General features: G+C 37.1%; 2 long non-coding RNA genes across 6 annotated transcripts; both read right to left on the reverse strand.

Annotated features, from left to right (window-relative positions):
• Positions 1-1,354: 1,354 nt before the first annotated feature.
• On the reverse strand, positions 1,355-4,517 carry LOC145063270 (uncharacterized). 2 transcript variants are annotated; one of them, XR_013687898.1, is made up of 7 exons: positions 3,218-4,517; positions 3,038-3,121; positions 2,696-2,956; positions 2,431-2,593; positions 2,256-2,359; positions 2,019-2,171; positions 1,355-1,654 (listed from the first exon to the last, which is right to left on the reverse strand). It is a non-coding gene; the product is annotated as an uncharacterized LOC145063270 (long non-coding RNA). The 2 variants fall into 2 exon arrangements; XR_013687897.1 differs by having other exon boundaries at positions 1,355-1,911.
• Positions 4,518-4,530: 13 nt separating this feature from the next.
• Positions 4,531-7,216, reverse strand: LOC145063271 (uncharacterized). 4 transcript variants are annotated; one of them, XR_013687901.1, is made up of 8 exons: positions 6,858-7,216; positions 6,678-6,784; positions 5,963-6,272; positions 5,604-5,780; positions 5,322-5,528; positions 5,078-5,162; positions 4,687-4,807; positions 4,531-4,582 (listed from the first exon to the last, which is right to left on the reverse strand). It is a non-coding gene; the product is annotated as an uncharacterized LOC145063271 (long non-coding RNA). The 4 variants fall into 4 exon arrangements; XR_013687902.1 differs by having other exon boundaries at positions 5,963-6,048; positions 6,163-6,784; XR_013687900.1 differs by having other exon boundaries at positions 4,531-4,579; positions 5,963-6,784.
• Positions 7,217-19,945: the final 12,729 nt, after the last annotated feature.

The following is a 19,945-nucleotide window of genomic DNA, read 5'->3' on the forward strand; positions in this document are numbered from 1 at the left end:
ACATAGTTGAAGCCTCACGAGGCTAACTACCCTACGCATGATTTAGAGCTAGGGACAGTGGTGTTTGCCCTTAGGATTTGGAGACATTACCTCTATGGGGTCCGGTGTACCATTATACGGATCACAAGAGTTTGAGGTACCTCATGGATCAGTCGAATCTTAACTTGAGGTAGAGGCGATGGTTAGATGTGTTGAAGGATTATGATTGTGAGATCCTTTATCACCCAGGGAAGGCCAACGTAGTGGCCGACGCCCTGAGCCGCAAGGTGGTTGTGGCCCCAATCAAAGATATATGTGTGAGGATGACAGTGATTACTCCATCGTTGGAGCAGATCAGAGAGGCACAGGTCGAGGGCCTCAAGGAGGAGAGGTAGAAGTGTGAGAGGATTGTGGGCCAAGTAGCTTCCTTTAACTATGGCAGCCGAGGATTGTTGACTCTTCATGGTAGAGTTTGGGTACCGTACTCGGGCAGAGTACGACAGGTGTTGATGGACGAGGCCCATAATTCTCGATTTTCCATCCACCCGGGGGCGACGAAGATGTATACAGATCTTCGACCCGATTATTGGTGGCCCTGCATGAAGCGGGATGTCGCCTGGTATGTGGAGAGATGCCTAACCTGCAGGAAGGTTAAGGCGGAGCACCAGAGGCCTCACAGCAAGATGCAGCCGTTAAACATTCCAGTGTGGAAATGGGAAGATATCACCATGGATTTTATCACTAAGCTTCCCAAGACACCACGTGGAGTGGATTCGATTTGGGTTATAGTGGACCGGTTGACGAAGAGTGCTCATTTTATATCAATCCAGGAGAGCATACCAGTCGAGAAGTTATCCGATATCTATGTGCGAGAGGTTGTGGCACGGCATGGGGTGCCTGTTTCAGTAATGTCAGATCGAGACGTCCGTTTTACTTCCAGATTCTGGATGCGGCATTGCTAGAAAAACAGCCTTTTACGACGCTCATTGCGCGTCGTAAAACGCTCAGACGACGCGTAAATGCGCGTCAAGAAAAGCCCTTTCATAAAGAGAGACGACGCGCATTTACGACGCACATTTATGACGCGCATTTACGACGCGCGGTTATGACACGCAATGCGTATCAAGGAAGGCCCTGTCATAAAGGAAGATGACACGCATTTGTGTGTCGTAACCTTACGACGCTCGTGTTTATGACACGCAATGCGTATCAAGGAAGCCCTTGTCAAGAAAGGTCATGTCATAAATGAAGTTGACACACATTTCTGCGTATCATAATTTTAAATGTTCTAAAAAAGTATATTTATGCATTTATTAATTTTTAAATTACATTTGCATTTAATGTCTCGTAATAGAAATAAAATATCATATACAAAAATACAATCCATTGCATAAAATTTAATGTCATACAATTCTATTTCTTACAATATCTAAATTTGCATCTAATCTACTGTGTACATCAAATTCTAACTAAGTAAAGTTGCATCTTGCCTTTCATAATTCTTTAAGACTAATGCTCCAAGCAGCTGATTATATGGATAAGCAGTTGTACATTGGCCCATCTCACTCAAGAATGACTTAGCCAAATTCAACTCCAAGTCTTTACTGCATCTTGCTGAAAATGCTGCAAGATTTAAATCAAGTGGCTTCATATTCCTTTCTTCCATCAACTTTACCTGATGCACAAAATACATAGAAAGAAAAAAACATTGTAGAGGAAGGGGTAATTTGGGAAAATGTGAGGGGTATCCTCTGCAACTTTGCATACAAAATCAGAACTCTACATGGATTTTTTATAAAAAAGATTATATAATCACTTAAATAAAATAACTGAAAGTTTATTGATGGATTCCAAATAAGGCTGTGTGATTATAGATAGAGTTGAATGCTGAAAATGATTGAATCTCAGGGTACTCGTTCAAAACTCTAAGATCTGCTCACGATAAAAATTCAAAAAAATAAATTAAAAATTAAAATTAGTATGTGAATTATGATAACTAATTTTAAATTTAATAAAAATAATATGAAGAAGCAACTCACAGAGATGAGAGTACATCCCTTTTCCATGACCACCATCTGAAAAGGATCTACCTCCTCCCATTGTCTTTCGGTCTCTTCGAGCAGATATCCTTCTCTTTATGGGCACTACTTTGGAGTTAATCCGTTACTAGTTTGACCATCCATCCAGAACGACTACAGAAAACAATACACATGTTTCAGAAGGCAATATAGGGATATTTTGGTCTTTTTAACAAAGTGATGATATTGAATTCATACAAGTGTAGATGATATTGAACTGAACGCTTTGGTTGTGGATCACTCTCTCCATATCCTACTCTACCAAATGACAGAAAGTAAATTTACAACTCTTCAATAAGTTCCTGTCATTATGACAAGATATCAGAAAAAAAGACCAATCTGTTAAAGATAATGAATATAGTGTTCATGATACCTGAGAAATTGGGAGTTGCATGTCTTTGGAGCTGTCAAAGCCATGAATGACAATGATCTTGCTGATAATATATGCATGTTAATTTTTATCAATTCCAATGTCCAAACAGATTCTAGAATCCAAATACCAAGCAGCTCATCAAAAAGCTTTAAAGGATCAAGAGCTGCAAGTTGGAAGATTAACATTTCGGGAGCTATATCAGTATGTGACAGTATATAAAACTTAAGACATTTTTTTAATCTTTTAAAAAAGTTTGAACATATACATTTTTTTTAATCTTTCTTGAAGGAAACCCCTAAAAGGAGCCAATCTAGTTCCTAGACCAATCATAATAATTGGGATTTTAGGATCAAATGGAAGTCTTAAATTTGATGTTCTAACAAAAATAGGTGCCCAACTACAATCTTCACTTTCTGGGTTGTAAGCGAGGGGCAACAGATGCAAAGAAAACACCAAGTGGAGGTTTAGCCTCCATGACTTCAAGAAGGCTTCTTTGGCTTGACACTATCCACTGAGCATATTCATCCTGAACAATATTTATCCAACATATAAATAAATAAATAAATATATAACATCACTTTTCACTTTAAGATAAAAAATCCCAAACCTTTCCAGCAGGAGATGCAAGGAATTTCAGTCTCTTAGCTTCATCAGGATCAGTAGCATGAGCAGCTAGGGCAAGTAAAGCAGACTGAAATAAATAAGCATCAATTTTATGAATAAGTTGATGAACAAACACTTTGCTGAACTCAAACATGGTTAAAAAAATAAAAAGAACATGACATACCCTGTTATGATGTGCCTTTAAAATGAAAGGCTTGGCTCTTCATGTAGCCTTTGCGATAGGTGCACTCTTTTCCTTCATCACCACCCAGAACTAAATCGATTTCCTTTAATAAGAAAAAAGTACAAAGAGAATGTCAGCTATTGTAAATATCATGTAGCTTAATATCACATACAATAACATTCACTGCAGTTTATGTATAATAGAACTGTCCTATGTAATTAGCTGCTTAGAATTAGAAATCATAAACATAACATGATTGGCTTTATAATATTGACATAAGCTGCAAGTGAAGCAGATACAGATGCAAATGGCATATGCTAACCTATATGATATAGAAGTTCATTTCTTATTAAAAGCAAAAAGTATATGACTTCAAAAAGTATAGAAACAAATGTTAATTCACATTAAAAATGAAAGAAAACATCTTAACACACTTAATAACGAGGGGTGCGAAGATATTTTGATTTTTGACTCTAATAAGTAATAACTATTACCACTCTTTTTCTTGATTTTTACATATATACTACCTGTGGATGCCAAAAATCTTCATATTTGGATGCTAACAAAAGTGATGTGAGACCGACTAATTGCATTTTGTTTTCCTTAATATTAACAACCGAAAAATAATAGTCTAACAGTATCACCATCAAATAAGGCGTCTCTTGCATCAAATCAAATTTCAAATATACCTATAATTGTAAAAAACCAGAAGCAAAACCTATTAGTAACTTGTGCATAATGGAATCTATAATTCCAACCATGCCCCTCTCTCTATAAAGCTATAGATTGGTAATAATCATGATAAGAAACTATGGAACACGAAAACCATTACCTTCAACACGTTGCATAATGGAATCTATAATTTGTTTCCTTTGATTGTGTCAAAAATTAATAGAAAAACAGAAAATTGGGGAAAATTGGCAGAAAAATGGTTGTGCCCAAAGTTTGTTCTCGAGTTCAACGAATAGAGAGAGCCAATATGTAAGATTCTTTGTGATGGAGTTGTTGATAATTAGATATGAGTACTATGGGCTATGTTTATATACTGAGAGGTCTGATAGAGTGTGGGAGTTGGAGATGGAGTAGTGTGGTGGACAGATTGACTAATTTCATTTTTGGACTCATCATTACCATCTTGCAAGTAAAGAGGAAAATCATGATATTTATATACACAAAAACAAAAATAAAAATAAAAACAATTATTCATCACATTTTACTTTCAGTTGCATGCACCAATTGAGAAGAACTACTTAGAATCATCCTACAAGTAAAGCGGAAATCATATAGATTACTTTACATGTTTACCATATAAGCCCTTGATCAGTAGTTGTCCTCATCTACTGTGATGCCCAAAAGGAGAAACTACTTTTAAGAAAAAAAAACTCAACATGGATCAGATGAATCGGTGGCAATAAACTTATAAAATAAATTAACAAAAATCAACATGGATCAGATTAATCGGTGGCTACCAAAAGGAGAAACTTCATTTAAGGAAAAAGTCATTTCTTGTTCCTATTTACATGTGAGAAAGATGTGCTTTTGGCATTAAAGAAATAGCTTCTTCTACTGGGAGGTAACAAACTGGATAGCCTGCATCGATAAACAGGAAAAAAAGGAATCAGTGATATATCCCAAGAAATCATAGAAACATAAAAACCACTAAAAAATTTTAAAAAAAAATTTGGTGAAATCAAGTACCCTTCATGCTCTAAATTTAATAGGCTCTCATAAGCTAGTTGTTCTCCAAAAGTTTTTGAACACTCAAAAATCATCTTTAGGAAGCAATCGGATGTTTAATGCTAAAAAGTAAAGAAATATGAATTACATTGAACATGAAACAAAGATCTATGTTAGCTATACCTTTCACGATTAGACAAGAACCTTCCCAACATATTGATTGCAAGAACACGTAAACCACTACTATCTTCAATGCTCATAATGGTTTCTACACATTCATAAAGTATTTGATAAGAACAGAGAATAAGAAAAAATGAATCAAAGGAAAATTCAATTCATTCCAGCAGAGAAGCTCAAAATGAGTCTTCCTACCCAAGCAATTAAGCTAATTACACAAAAATGATCTAAAATCTCCTGATGACCTCACCTCCCCATCCTACTGACATATATAGATTTATTCTAACAGACTCCAATGACTAACAGAATTATTCCCTTCCACGTGGCCTGATTCTCCTTTGATACACTAGAAAAGGTTTGGAACAATTGGGCTGCTCCACCATATTGGACTCGTCCACTTGTTCCTTATCAGTATTGCATTCCCTACATTCTTGTTTGACTCAGTTTTTGTTACCACCTAGACAAGGAATTCATAAATTATTATAATTTTGGATTATATATCACAATAAGCTTTAAAAAAATAAAAGCTAACCTAGGCAAGACTGTCATTCATGGAATCACTAGCATCAGCATCTCTAAGGCCTAAAACACGCAAAAGACGAAGCAGTCTTATATGAAGAAAAGGGTCTTAACCTGAAACATCATATTCAGGAGCATATGGGCTATTCACAACATCCTTCAAAACTTTCACCAACACCTCTATGCATTTCTATACCAAAGGAAGAAAAAAGAAAATTTATCTCATCACTAAAATTACTAATTTGCCCTTACAAAATCATATGCCAAACAATTCTTAGCACAAATACACATTAGAAAGATAAAGAAAGAGAACAAGAAGAAGACAATCCCAACAAATAATAGAGGATCTTTGACAAGATCAAGTATATTTACCTTCCTGAAAAATTCAAGAGCCTCTTCATTAAGGTTACAAAGATCTGTACAGAGTTGGATTGTTGTTAAAAGAACCACATGAGCCTCTTCATTAAGAACATCAAGATCAGAAGATTTTCACATAGACGAACATAGATGCAATTAAGAAAACTATAGCTAATCTGTGAGATTGCAGATTGAAAGGACAAATTGATGCAGACCTGATGAACGCTTGAGAGTTAACAATGCAGATTGTGTTTTTTAGGTTTGTAGCGTGCGTTGAAATACGAGAAATTAAATATCCACCTACATTTTCTTCCTACTTATCCTCCTACCAAATCAAAGTTGACATGTGTCATATTTAATGACACATTTAATGAAAATGATAATATTTTAATCCACATGTCACCATTTAATGTGGGTAGGAGAATAATAGGAAGAAAATGTAGGAGGATATTTAATTTCTCTTGAAATAGTGATAAGAAAATTGGTTTGGTAAACTTCAAATAAATCGGTTGGAGATATGGACGCCTTCTCCCCAAATCTCTCCAATTTGGGAAGAAGATTAGTAGGGAAGATCTTCCCTTATCTTCTCTTCTTTTCTTTCCAAATCCACCCAAAAAAAACTGGGGAACAAGATCGATCCTCCTTTCCTCCCGATTCCTTCCGGATACCTCCCCTTCCCTCGTTAAATGAGACTCGGGAACGAGGTGTAAGGGTGAAAGAAAAAGCATACCTCAAATGGCAAAATATTAAAGGAAGCAACAAAGAAGATACATTCCAAGGTTGCTATTTGTATCCAAATTTATTTGGTCATGCTTGTTTCGGGGCCTGCAAGGATGCCTATAACCATTACATCAACCATTAGTTCTGATGGTACATAAAAAATATCTATGATGAAAAAGCATGTGTATACCTTCTAAGTACTGTCCGTGGCGATTTGTGACATTGCCGGTGTAACTTTGTGTAGAATGGGAGGAGAGACATATGTGAGAATTGAATTTTTTTAAGAATGATTGACTTGTGGAGAGTGAAGCCAAGTCGATCTTCGAAGAGCGGCGGACCCCAGAGAAAGGAGGCGGAGTAGCAGCGGTGGATTTAGGGTTGAAGAGTTGGGATGTTTGGTGTAAGAGAAGTTGAAATTATCGCCAAAGTAAACCCTAATTCAGAGCTTGAAGGCGACAAAATGGAGAAAGGGATAAAGATTGGCAGCCACACTATTAGGGTTTCTTGGGTACAACATACGAAGGAGTAGATGGAAAAGGAGTAGATGCATCAGGCGGGTTTTATAATTTTTAGGGATTTTGTTTCCCTTTAAACACGCCTTTCATTAAAATTATAAAATTTCATATTTAGACGACGCACTTTTTACGACCGGTGCCCTCGGTGTTTTTTTTTTTTTTTTTTTTTTTTTTTTTTTTTTTTTTTTTTTTTTTTTTTTTTTTTTTGTTCTGACACTAATTTCACGGCAAGCATAAATGCGTGTCCTCTACTCTTCAAATTTTAGAAGAGATGAAATTATTTTTAGAGTGCACGCTTTTACGTATCGTGAATCACTGCGTGTCATTGTTTGTGCCTATTAAATGGTTGTTTTCTAGCAGTGTCGTTTCACAGTGAGATGGGTACTCGTCTCCATTTCAGCATCGCTTTCCACCCTCAGACGGACGAGCAGAGCGAGAGGACGATTCAGACTTTCGAGGACATGCTTCGGGCATGTGTCCTAGATTTTGGTGGCAGTTGGGATACGTAGCTTTCATTAGCGGAATTTTCATATAACAATAGTTACCATGCGAGTATTGACCGCCCTCCCTTCGAGATGCTCGATGTGAGGAAGTGCATGACCCCAATTTTTTGGGGCGAGGTCGGTCACCTTGTCATTGGGAGCACCGAAGTGGTGTTCAAGACAACAGAGTTGATCCAGCAGGTTCGTAGTAGACTGCAGACTACGCAGAGTCGGCAGAAGAGTTACGCCGACAGGAGGCGTTCAGACTTGGAGTTTCAGGTGGGCGACATGGTCCTCCTGAAGGTATCACCCTGGAAGGGTGTCATCAAGCTCCGAAAGAAGGGAAAGTTCGGTCCCAGGTTCATCGGTCCTTTTAGGGTTTTGGCCCAGGTGGGTCGGGTTGCTTATCGGTTGGATCTTCCGGCAGAGCTCAGCCAGATCCACAACACTCTCCATGTTTCTCAGTTGTGGAAGTGTTTAGTGGAGGAGTCAGCAGTAGTGCCCATAGAGTACATTCAGGTTGATAGCATCGTGAAATATATTGAGAGACCCGTAGCAATCTTGGATCAGAAGACAAAGACCTTGAGGAACAAGTTGGTTCAGTTGGTGAAGGTGCGGTGGCAGCACCGGAAGGGGTCTGCGTGGACGTGCGAGGCAGAGGAAAAGATGAGGGAGCACTACCCAGAGTTGTTTCCAGATTCAGTAGCAGCAGACATCGAGGATGAAGTCTGAGATAAGTGGGGGAGAGTTGTAACGCCCCAATTCCGGTATGTTATTTAAATGTTTGTTTTTCGAGTTTTCCAGAGGGACTCGATGAGTCAGTAGCCTGACTCGTCGAGTAGAGACGGGATTTTGAGCACGTGTAAGTAGGCGACTCGACGAGTCCATGTGCTTAGACTTGGCGAGTCCGCCAGTCTGGAAGAAACCCTAAATCCACAGGTTTTACCCTATTTAAACAACTTTTTGGGCATTCATTAGCCTCCCTCACCCACAAAAAAGCCCCACACGAAAACCCTAGCCTCCCTTATCATTTTGGTGTGAATTCTCACTTTGTGAGGTTGTGGTTCATTTGTATATTAGAAGAAAAGAAGAGAAGAGGACGAATCATGGGAGAAGCAAGTAGATCTGAGTTCTTGGTGGTATCACATTCTTCATTGAGGTATTAACCTCAAACCCTTTTCCTTCTTCATGTAGATCTCATAGGAAGTTTGTTTTGCCATCCTTAGCTTAATAATGGGATAGAGGGCATGTAGAGACGAATAGCCTTCAGATCTACCAAGGTTTGAGCTCTAGAAGCTCAGATCTATTGTCTTTATGGAACCATTTTGCATGAGAACCCTAGGTCTACCCTTTTAGTGCATTTTGAGCCTTTAAACCTTTATGGATTCCTATGTACACGTAAAGTTGGAAACTTTACGTGTTAATCAAGCCTTATGAACCCAGATCTATAAGTTGTATGCAATGGTTTTGAGCAGAATCATCTGTATAGGATTTTCATGCAACCGACTCGGCGAGTCGCGTTGCAAGTCCCCGATTTTCCCCTTTTTAAGTTATGCCGAGTGGAACCAGTGAGTGAGAGGTGGACTCAGGGACTTGGAGGTCAGACTCATTCATGTAGGGACTTCGCGAGTCAATGCCCTGACTCGGCGAGTCCAAGGCAATCTTCATACCTCAAAAACAGACTCGGCGAGTTATTCATACAACTCGGCGAGTCACAGCCAGAGTGTTCATATGATGAAGGAGAACTCGACGAGTTGATCATACAACTCGGCGAGTCAGATGAAGATTTACTGAGTGTTAATATCGAAGAGGAACTCGTCGACTCTATTCCAAACTTGACGAGTAGTAGCGGGCAAGAATGAGAAATGAGAGTAGGGACTCGACGAATTGGCGGCCCAACTTGACGAGTCGGGTCAATTGTATGTTGACTTTGACCAGGAGGTTGACTTTGACCAAAGGTAAATAGTCATGTTACCCTCAGTATAGATATCAGTATTTGATTGAGTGTATTTATGGGAAATTGTAGCCGGGGAGATACCGGAGCAGAAGCAGACAGTTTCCCGAGCAGTTCGTTCAGCAGCCAGATTACGAGGTGAGTTTCCTTCCAGTAGGAACGGGTCTAATGCCACAAGTCCGACCCGTTTAGTTAGTAGTAGTTTCCGGACTTCGGTCTGATGCAGTAGTTAGTCTGCCTGAGGTCCTCATGATTCAGACAGGGTTCTTGTGTTATATGTGTTCCGGACATCAGTCCAATGCAGTATGTAGTTTCAGTGTTTATGCTATTTGCTATTTTTATGCTACGCTATTGTAACAACCCGAAATTCATGCCATTATTTGTAATCCTTTTTCGTAACCCTTTTCGTTAATCCATTCGTTGTTTCCAATTCCATTTCCGATTTTGCTATTTAATTAAATCATTAATTTGAACTTATCTAATATGACTTAATGGGTGTTCAAACACATTTAGAACTCATAATAACACCTCATTCTAGTAATAGGGAACTTTTTAGAATCAACCATATCGGGTTACGGCAACTTGATCGGGTGCGACCAAAAGCTCCGTCTAATGTCAGTATCGGGTAGAATTCCACCGTGTCCAAATCTTAGACACTATTTAATGAGGTTTAAGCTTCCATTTGAAGATTTTTCTCTCTCTGACTACTCTCTCTCTAACCTCTCTCCTCAATCCAAAATCAAGGTCCAAAAACATTGATTTAAGGCTCCAAATCTTTGAGGTAACTTCCTTAACTTGTTGTTCAACCTCTTAGGCCTTCAAATTCGTGTGTAAACTTTGGAAAAGGACCATCTTCATGATTTTACGGCCTTGGAACATGCTTGGGCCGTAAACTCAAGTAAAATGGGTTTTTTATGCCTTAAAACCCCTCCAAACCAATTTTGGGACTTAGATATGAATTAATGACTTACCAATTCAGAATTAGAACACCCTTAACATGGTTTTTGAGGAGTAAACATGAGTTTACTGCCCAAGAACATGCTTGGGCCATAAACTCATCATTCATGGAGAGTAAACTCAAAAACAAGTGTTTAAAAGCCATTTAAACACACCATTAGCCTTGGAATAAATCCTAGAACCAACCAAAATTAGTTTTGGGACCTTAAACATGATAAATACCTTCCATTTGAGAGTTTACGGCCATAACTCCCCAAGAACAAGTTCCAGGGCCATAAACTCCTTTACATAGGTCAAATGGTGCCCAAATTTTATCCCAAGGCTTGGAAAAATTGTTTGAATCACATGTGATTGTCCTAGCATCACCAAATAAATTAAGTATTGAGAATGGGGGAATTTACGGCTGTAAACTCCATGTTTACTGCCGTAAACTCCAATAAATGGTCCTAAAGTGAGTTTAATCCATTACAAAGCCCTAGATTTAATCCTAGCTAATTTTCTCAAGTGTTATCATGCCATTTAGCACCATAAAACCCTCAACCGTGAGTTCACGGCCATGAACTCATGTGTGTGTAGTGTATAGGGCCGTAAAATTCATAAGGAGTTTACTCTTGAAGAGTAAACTCATTTCCTAAGTCCCACACGTCCGTAGATGTCACCCGGGTCACTCCAAACACTTGATTTGAAGTGTTTTCGCTCATTGGATTGTATTATAATATCTAATTAGTGGTTTAAAATCTGATTAGATACATTTGGATATTATTTCATAATACATAGGAACCTCGTACGTTATCAAGCCCCGAACCAACACTTAGCATCCAAAACGTCACATTTTCTCGTCTGGTAAGGTCATACCCCTACCCTTTTTCACTGTTTTTCACTGTTTTCAGGGGGGAATACAAGCAAAGTACAAGGAATACTTGTACTCAAAACTTGTTTTACATGTGTGTGTTTCATAATTCATATGCTTTTAACACTGATAGTCATAACAGATAACCATTTGAACATGCTGAACACGTAAACATATTATTTGTGAAACATGTTATAAAATGTTGTAATTTATATTTTCACAAATGGCTTTTCACATTATATCAGTTAAAAGCATGGCATTTGAACCTTTAGCATAAAGTTTAGTACACTGTTTTGTCCTCGGTAACACTCCACAGAGATACGCGAGTGGAGGATTATTGTATTATTACTAGTAAATTTGTTAATCCTATATAATTGGAGACACGTCCTCGGTGAACACTCCACAGAGATGCGCGAGTGGAGGACCGCATCTGTAACCAGAATCTCTTAGATAGGGAGCGTGACTTGAGTGTATAGATCTATACGGGGCTGACTACCCCACACATGGCTGCTAGCTACAACCGAACCGAAATGGTTCAAGGGTAACGAAAGTCGTAAGGTGATGTGGACTACTTATTGCCATATCTAGTCTATTGTATGGTTATGGAACTCGCAATTAGGATAACAGAGATTTACTTAATAGTAATAATGAATAAAGTAATTAAATTACTTTGTATATGTTAGTTTTATATATGTGTTAAAACTAATACATTTGACAAGGATAACCGGGTTTTCAGTATACATCTTTCACATTTGGTAACCAACATTCAAAAAAATATGGGATTTTCCTGGGGAACATTTCTACATAACCAAAAAAGTGTAACAAACCAGATAACTAAACTTTACATTTCACAAGGGTAAACATGTTTTCAGTGTACATCATTACATTACATTTTGGGGATTCAATAACCAACTTTAAAGAAAATATGGGATTTTCTTGGTGTGTAACCTTTTCAGAAACGAAAAGGAACTTGTACATTTTTCACAAAAACAAAACCGCTTATGAACTCACTAGCGTTATGCTGATTTTCAAACCGCTTGTATTCTGAGGTCCGCATTAGACAGGTACTCGATGATTCCTTTTGGCGAATACGGAGTGCGTAGAAGACTCGTCTTACTTTTTGTTCATATATACTATGTATCACACTTGTACAACTTTACTTTTGAAACAAATGTAAACTTTTATATATGTAATGTAATGGTTGTTTACATTACTTACTATGTGCATTGGATTTGATACTCAACGTGGAGTCAACCCCGGAAATGTTTCCGCCTTCAGTTTTCGGGGTGTGACAACTATGTTCAGTCAGTTTCCGGACTTAGGTCCGATGCAGGGGACAAGGTCCTAGTTAGTTCCGGACTTCGGTTCGATGCAGTTTCCGAACTTCGGTCTGATGCAGTTTCTGGACTTCGGTTCGATGCAGTTTCTGGACATCCGTCCGATGCAGAGGGCACAGCCCTGGTTAGTTCCGGACTTCGGTCTGATGCAGTTTTCGGACTTCGGTCTGATGCAGTGGGCAAGGCCCAATAGTTGTTTATATGTTTGTATGGTATGTGGTAGTTTGGGGGAGCTCACTAAGCTTCGTGCTTACAGTTTCAGTTTTGGTTTCAGGTACTTCCACAAGCAAAAGGAAGAGCTTGGGATGATGGCATCGCACACACCACAACTACACCTTATTTTCCTTGGTGTTTTTGTTCAGACATTTTTATATCATTTGATATAGTCTTGATACGACATTTTTATCATGGTTTTGAGATTTATGACGTATGGCTTTATGTTATAGCATTAAGTGTTATGATTTTAGTATTATAAAAACAAAATTTTTGGGTCTTATTTTGGGATGTTACAAGTTGGTATTAAAGCCTTGGTTTGAGGGATTCGGATACACTTTCGAGTGTGTCTGAACTCAAATTAAGGAAATGGTAAAAAAATTTCAAAAGAAAAATATTTTCGAAAAGGATTTTTGAAAAAGAACTTAGAAAGAAAAAGAGTTTTGATAAAGAGAAAAGGGTGCGGTGCATGTGATCAGCCGAGCTCAAGTAAGTACTCCCAAATTACCCATACAAGTTTATCTTATGATTATCAGTTTCAGTTTCAGAAGAACAGCATGCTAGTATAGAACTAAGGATCTAGGAGGATGCCTTATGTGCCTGCTTTATGTGTTTCAGCCTGATGAGAATTGCATGCTAGTATTGAGTAGACAGTAGTAGGATAGCCTATTTAGGTTAGGCTTGATAGTATGAGCTTAGCATTGTATGCTAGTATAGTTTCTTGTTATGAGAATAGATTTGCCTGAGTATGTTTCATTTGTTTGAATGCTGCTTGCTTTGTGCTTTGTGGGACTTTGATGAATTGGAGTTAGTTATTAGTGATGGGTTTTGGTGATAAGACATCCTATGTGCTCATACAAACCCTAATGCTTGGATCTAGGTTTCTCTATTGTACATGCTTTCAATCCAAGACTACAAACCCTAATTCAAGCATATGGAAATCAATATTAATATATAATTAGGTTTAAGATATTACCTTGATTGTTATGTAGCAATAACAATCCCAATTCCTCCTTTGAATTGACTTTGGAAGGCTTAGAGTCACAAGTGTCACTCCTCTAATGGTTCACAAACACCATAAGCAAGAGGATGAAGAGGAGAGAGGATAGAGGCTGCCTAAAACGTGTTCTAACCCTAGAAAAGAAGTTCCCCACGTTTTTGAGTCATAAGGGTCTTATATATAGTAAGGCTATTAGGGTTATCTAACAAGGAAACCCTAATTTGGTTGCATAAGCCCTAAGCAACCCATAGACTCCTTTAATCAAGCCCTTGGACGATTTCCTTATGGGCTTCCCATAAGAATTCGTCCACCTCTTGATTTAAGACAATCCATGGCCCAAATTGCAATTATCTTACAATTACAATTCCAGTCCCTTAAGTTTAATTAATCTCTTTTAGTCACAAAACTAATTACTAATTAATTATTGACTAATATTAATTAAACAATATGATTTCTCCTTTAATATATTATTCTCATAATATATTAATAAATCATATTTAATCCTTTCTCTCCATAATTCATCCTATCAAGTTGCTTTGGTGAAGGCAACCCAAAAGGACCATGCACCATCGGGTCAAGTACATACCAAAATAGTTATGGACTTAGACACTAATCCAACAATCTCCCACTTGGATAAGTCTAACAACTATTCTGCGTATGACTTCGGATCTCGATCTGTAATCGTAGCTTTCCAAAGCCGCTGTCAACTCTGATCATATCAAATACGCGTGTCCTTAGATAAGGGATCATATATTCCTCCATTCTAGATATCATATGAGATATGATTTCAAATCATTCTCTTTGTACTATATCTCGATTTCCAATTTATGACGACTGACTAATTGAACAAATCAAATTAGCCCTAGCTCGGCCGAGCATTTACGTTTGTCATCACAAAATCATCGAGGGGCCCAAAGATATCGCATTTATCCTTCTTTGGATAAAAGGAACGGATAAACTTTGATACAATGCTCGCTTGCACTCACTCACCAAATCACACACAACAATATGTTTTATAACACCAAGTTACTAGTGCGTTTACATATTATCAATGTGCAACCGATTCGCAAGATACAACTCACACATCTCAATTTCAAGAATATAAGATGTTATCGTCTCACCAATCACTCGTGATACAATTCATGGAGTGATCCAAGTGAGCGTGGGTTTAATCCAATGCTCAAATTTATATTCATAAGCACTCATGAACGTTGCAGCAAACATTTGCTTATGTTTAATGCTCTTTAGACAATCCACACACCAATTCACGACAATCTTCAGTCATATCTACTTCCAACATATGAATGACTGTGGCTCGTTCGAATAATTCGATTATTCTTAATAAACTCAATTATTCTAGAAGTCAAAACATGCAAATGTGAAACACAAGAATAATACTAGTCCCATATGGCCTCAAACCTTTGAGTATAAATAAAACACCTTTTATTTATCACCATATTGATTACTCATTATTTGTCGTTTCGGGTAATCAACTTCTTACTTGAATTACAACATTTGTCCCATGCTCCTAGCATGCACACAATGTTTACCTATGGTTCTTACTTTGTGAAATAGATCACATTGAACACATTTCCAATCATCCTCATTTCACAACTCCAAATCCTTTTCATAAGTGAAAGAATATCAAATTCTTGCTACTTATAGAATATGCTAGATTCTAACATTCTATGCAACTTATACTTTCGTAATGTCACTGCACAAAAGTCACAAAGACTATTGCCAATGATATTACAAAGTCTTTTATCGGAAATTGTTACAAGACAATTCCTTAGATATGATGTCTCTCACTCAAAGTACATTCCTTTGAACATCCTTTTGCATAAAAGTTTCTAATCTAGTCATAGATTATCAATATTCAATTCCCAATGTGGATACATTTCCATATTTTCCATATGACAACTTATTCTTAATAGAATCTTATCTATTCCTAATAATGTCGATATGGTCCATCCAATATGAAAACATTTCCATATCTTCCAATACTATACTTCCAACTACTCACCAGCAACCAATCCTCGTCGAACTTGGATTGTCCTTTGATAGTGGTTTAATTATTTTAGTCTAAACCGATTCTAGTCCTTTTTCCCTCTAAATGCGCTAGACATTTGGAAAATTTTAGAATGGTCAAACATTAAAGCATTTGCAATCGATCCTATACTCGAAGCATATGGGACACGACGCATAATGTTTTATTTGTTATGTTCTCAAAATTCGAATTGTGAAGAGGAATGCCGTAATCATAATCGAAAATTTAATAACACACTATTTACCTTTAACTAAATTTATTAACATTTCTCAACCTAATCCTTTAGATTTGAAATGAAGCATAATATTCTCTCCCTTAATTATAGCAAAACAACATTACAACCCTTACGACTTTGCAAGGTATAACTCTTGTTTTCTATAATTAATATTGCCAACTTGCAATAGGTGCCTTAATAATCATATAATCATAACTTTTATTCTCCCACTATCATGATGATTATTATAAAACATAACACTTATGCTCCCACTAGCTTCGACATGTATTCATAAACATCTTAACTTTCAGAAAAAAAAAACAATGCTTATTGAATTTCTTAAGTTCATGTTTCTAATACTTAGTGCTTTGATAATCTTTTATCAAGGTTTCTTGAACTTATACACCTTTGCCTTCGATAGTTCATATGTGTGTCTAAACACTTAAGACTAATTGCCAAACCTCACAATTCAAATTATGGAAAGGGATACCGTAACCATAATCGAATTCGAGAATGCAATTTTACAATCACTATCTTCTTAAAATCTTTCTTAGTGAAAGCATTTCCTCACAATCATTTTCATGAAGGAGGAAATCTTATGACACTTAGATTTAAACGGTGTATTTGTTCCTATCCATGTGAATTTGTCAAAACCAAAGTTTAAGACAAATTCAAACTCATATGGATCGAACTTTCTTGATCTCGATTTCTTGCCTTTATGGTAGCACAGCTGCCCACCATGTCTTCCAAGTAGTTAAGCAGCTCACCTTTTCTTATCAATGTACTTTCCATTGATCAAGGTCCTTGCCTTTTATGCATTCAAATGAGAACTCATAGGACTCACATGCATAATTAACTCAATTGGAACGGCACAGAAACAAAATAATGTTAACACGATAGGTTGTAAACCTCAACTCATGTGCTAGTGATGATTGATAAGGTCTATTTGATTTGTTCTTGAAACCTTTCAAGACCAATAAGACTCCCACTGACTCCTTGACATATAAGATTCTCTTGTCAACAACCATTTCTTGACAAACAAATATTCAAGAGTTAGTGTAGCTTTTATCAGAACATTTCATAAATTGGTCCTAGTTGGTCTTTGTCTTATCCAAGACATCACAACTTTCCACATTTGATGAATGTTATAAACCTTTCTTAATACTTTTTACTCAATGTCTCAATCTTAACTTTAAGACTTGTTATTGGAACGAAGTATGATTGACTTCTTGATTTAACCATTTCTTCAATCCTCTATTCCTCTTCTTAAACATACAATTGTACTAAGACTCACTCAGAGGATCAATTGAGATATGGTTCTTAATCATTAAGACCTATCATAAAGCATAAAAGCTACTCTCCCTTCTTCTTAGAATGGAGAAACTTTTATCTTTCTGCCTACTTGATTCTTCTTATTCGTTCTACTATTGATTTAAACCTTTTTCAATCAATCTAGAATTACACTTAATCTTATAAGTAAAATCATATTTACTAAACCTTTAGTAAATTATGACGAATATCTTTGTTATTCTTATAGTGGACTTGATCAATACGCAACTTTGTGTACTCGATCTCCTAGTCCTTCACTTGACACTTTGTTAATGAATTAGTCTAATTTCCAAATAGAAAATTTCTCATTCATCGTGCAACCAAGTTGCATAATTCCAAGTTTCTGTCCAATTGAAACTTAGGCGATGAGAAACTCTCCCTATTTGGTAAATTCTCGACTTTCCGTAAATAACATAATAAGAACCAAATCCATTATTGCTAACAATATTCAAACATCAATTTTTCATATACGCCATTGCAAGGATAAATAAATAATATAAAATCAAAATTTATTTTATTGCGGAAAAATTTGTCCTTACAATGCAATTCATTGAAAAACTATGTTAATACATCTTTCTTAGCAATCTAATTCTAATTCTAAGTAGTAGCTCAAGAATCTAATCTTCGAGAAATGCGATCGAAATCCATTCCTTCACGGTTAGATTCTGCTCACTTCTTCCTTTAAGCTTCCTTTCTTTTCTTTGATCCTACAAAACATCAATTGTAATCTTATTACATTATGTATTAAGAATCTATAATAGAAGCTTAAAAGAGTCAGTTAATGGATTTTACCTATATTAGAGCCATACGTTTCGACTCTCCCATCTCTTAGATCTCTTAGGTAAATGGGGCAGCTTCGTCTCCAATGCCCCTTCTCTTGGCAATAAAAGCAAATTGACTCTTTTGGAGCATGACATGGAACTACTTCAGACATTGCGTTTCTCTTATGATCAAACTTTTCGATCATAGCATGTCTTTCGTTGCCATTGTCTATATCCATAGAGGTCTTGAAGGCAGATTCACCAATCAACTTTGCTTTTCTATTGCGCCAAACCATTGCTGATTCAGCAGCAATAAGCATATAGATGAGATCTATAAGGGTCACGTTGTAGTTTATCATATAGTACTCTCTTACGAACTCACTATATGAGTTAGGAAGTGACTGAAGAACCCAATCAACAGCCATTTCCTCACAGACAACTGATCCCAACATTCTTAACCTATCAATGTGTGACTTCATCCCTAGGATGTGTGCACACACCGACTTTCCTTCTTTATGTTTACTTGCCAAAGGGCTTGAGTGATCTTGAACTTTTCAAACCTTTGAACTTGTGGGTTAGGGAGAATAATTTGAGGAGGAGGAGGAGGAAGTGAAGCATGATCTCTTGTTCCTCGATCGAATCGTGGAATATCATCTTCATGTGGAAGGCTTGTTCCACGGGATTTGGGAAAACCATAGTTGTCGAACTCTGACATCTACAAAATGGGAGAAAAACGAATTCAAGTTAGTTGATAGTTACTTAGTAAATCACCCAAATGAGATACTAAGGCTAGGACCCAACACAATATTCTACAACTCGGGAGAGGGATGCCGTAACCCTAATTGAAGAATATTTGAAGGTAAGTGAATGACGATTCACTAATTTCCACCATGATAAACGAAAAAGGAAATTTAAGTTTTAAATCTATGAATACTCCTAGCTCCTTTGAGATACATTGAATTTCCAATGGCATGTTTAAATCTCGATATGCCCCTCTTGTTTGTGACTGGGATGCCGAGGATCACAAAGCGGGTGTGAATAACCATGCAAACTTACATGGTGCCCTCACATGTTACAGTCACCTATTCGATGTGCCGGTAAACCACACACACTCCACCGAACTACGACAAACATTGAGTCACCCTTTGCTACCTTTGCTTTGAACCATTTAGTGTGCCGGTTAACCACACACGCTCCACTAACGTCTTCGCAAGGGCACAAAGTGTAATTTCATGGAATTGCATCAATTCACTTTTGCCTAAGTAACTAAGATTGGGAATTTGTAAAACATTTAGTTACTTTAGTAATTCATTATACTTATAATGGAAGGTTTCGTCCTATCCTACCCGTTCGGCTAACGACCCTCCACTAGTCAAGAGTGCGGTGGGTAAGAGTGGATACCCATTCAATCGCCATTTTATAGGCAATTTCCTTAAACACCCCTTATAGACCAGCTTCGTGAATGAGACCTACTAATGGTAAGACTGACTTTTACTCATACATATATAATGTTAGACTTTTAATTTTATATATATAGTATAGGGTGTATTTTAACACTTTCAAAATACTAGGTGGTCTAATTTAACAATTATATTTTTAATTCAATTAAATTGTAAACC

This window comes from Lactuca serriola, chromosome 7 (assembly GCF_051521515.1).
Source record: "Lactuca serriola cultivar US96UC23 chromosome 7, Lser_US96UC23_V15, whole genome shotgun sequence".
Classification (NCBI taxonomy): domain Eukaryota; kingdom Viridiplantae; phylum Streptophyta; class Magnoliopsida; order Asterales; family Asteraceae; genus Lactuca; species Lactuca serriola.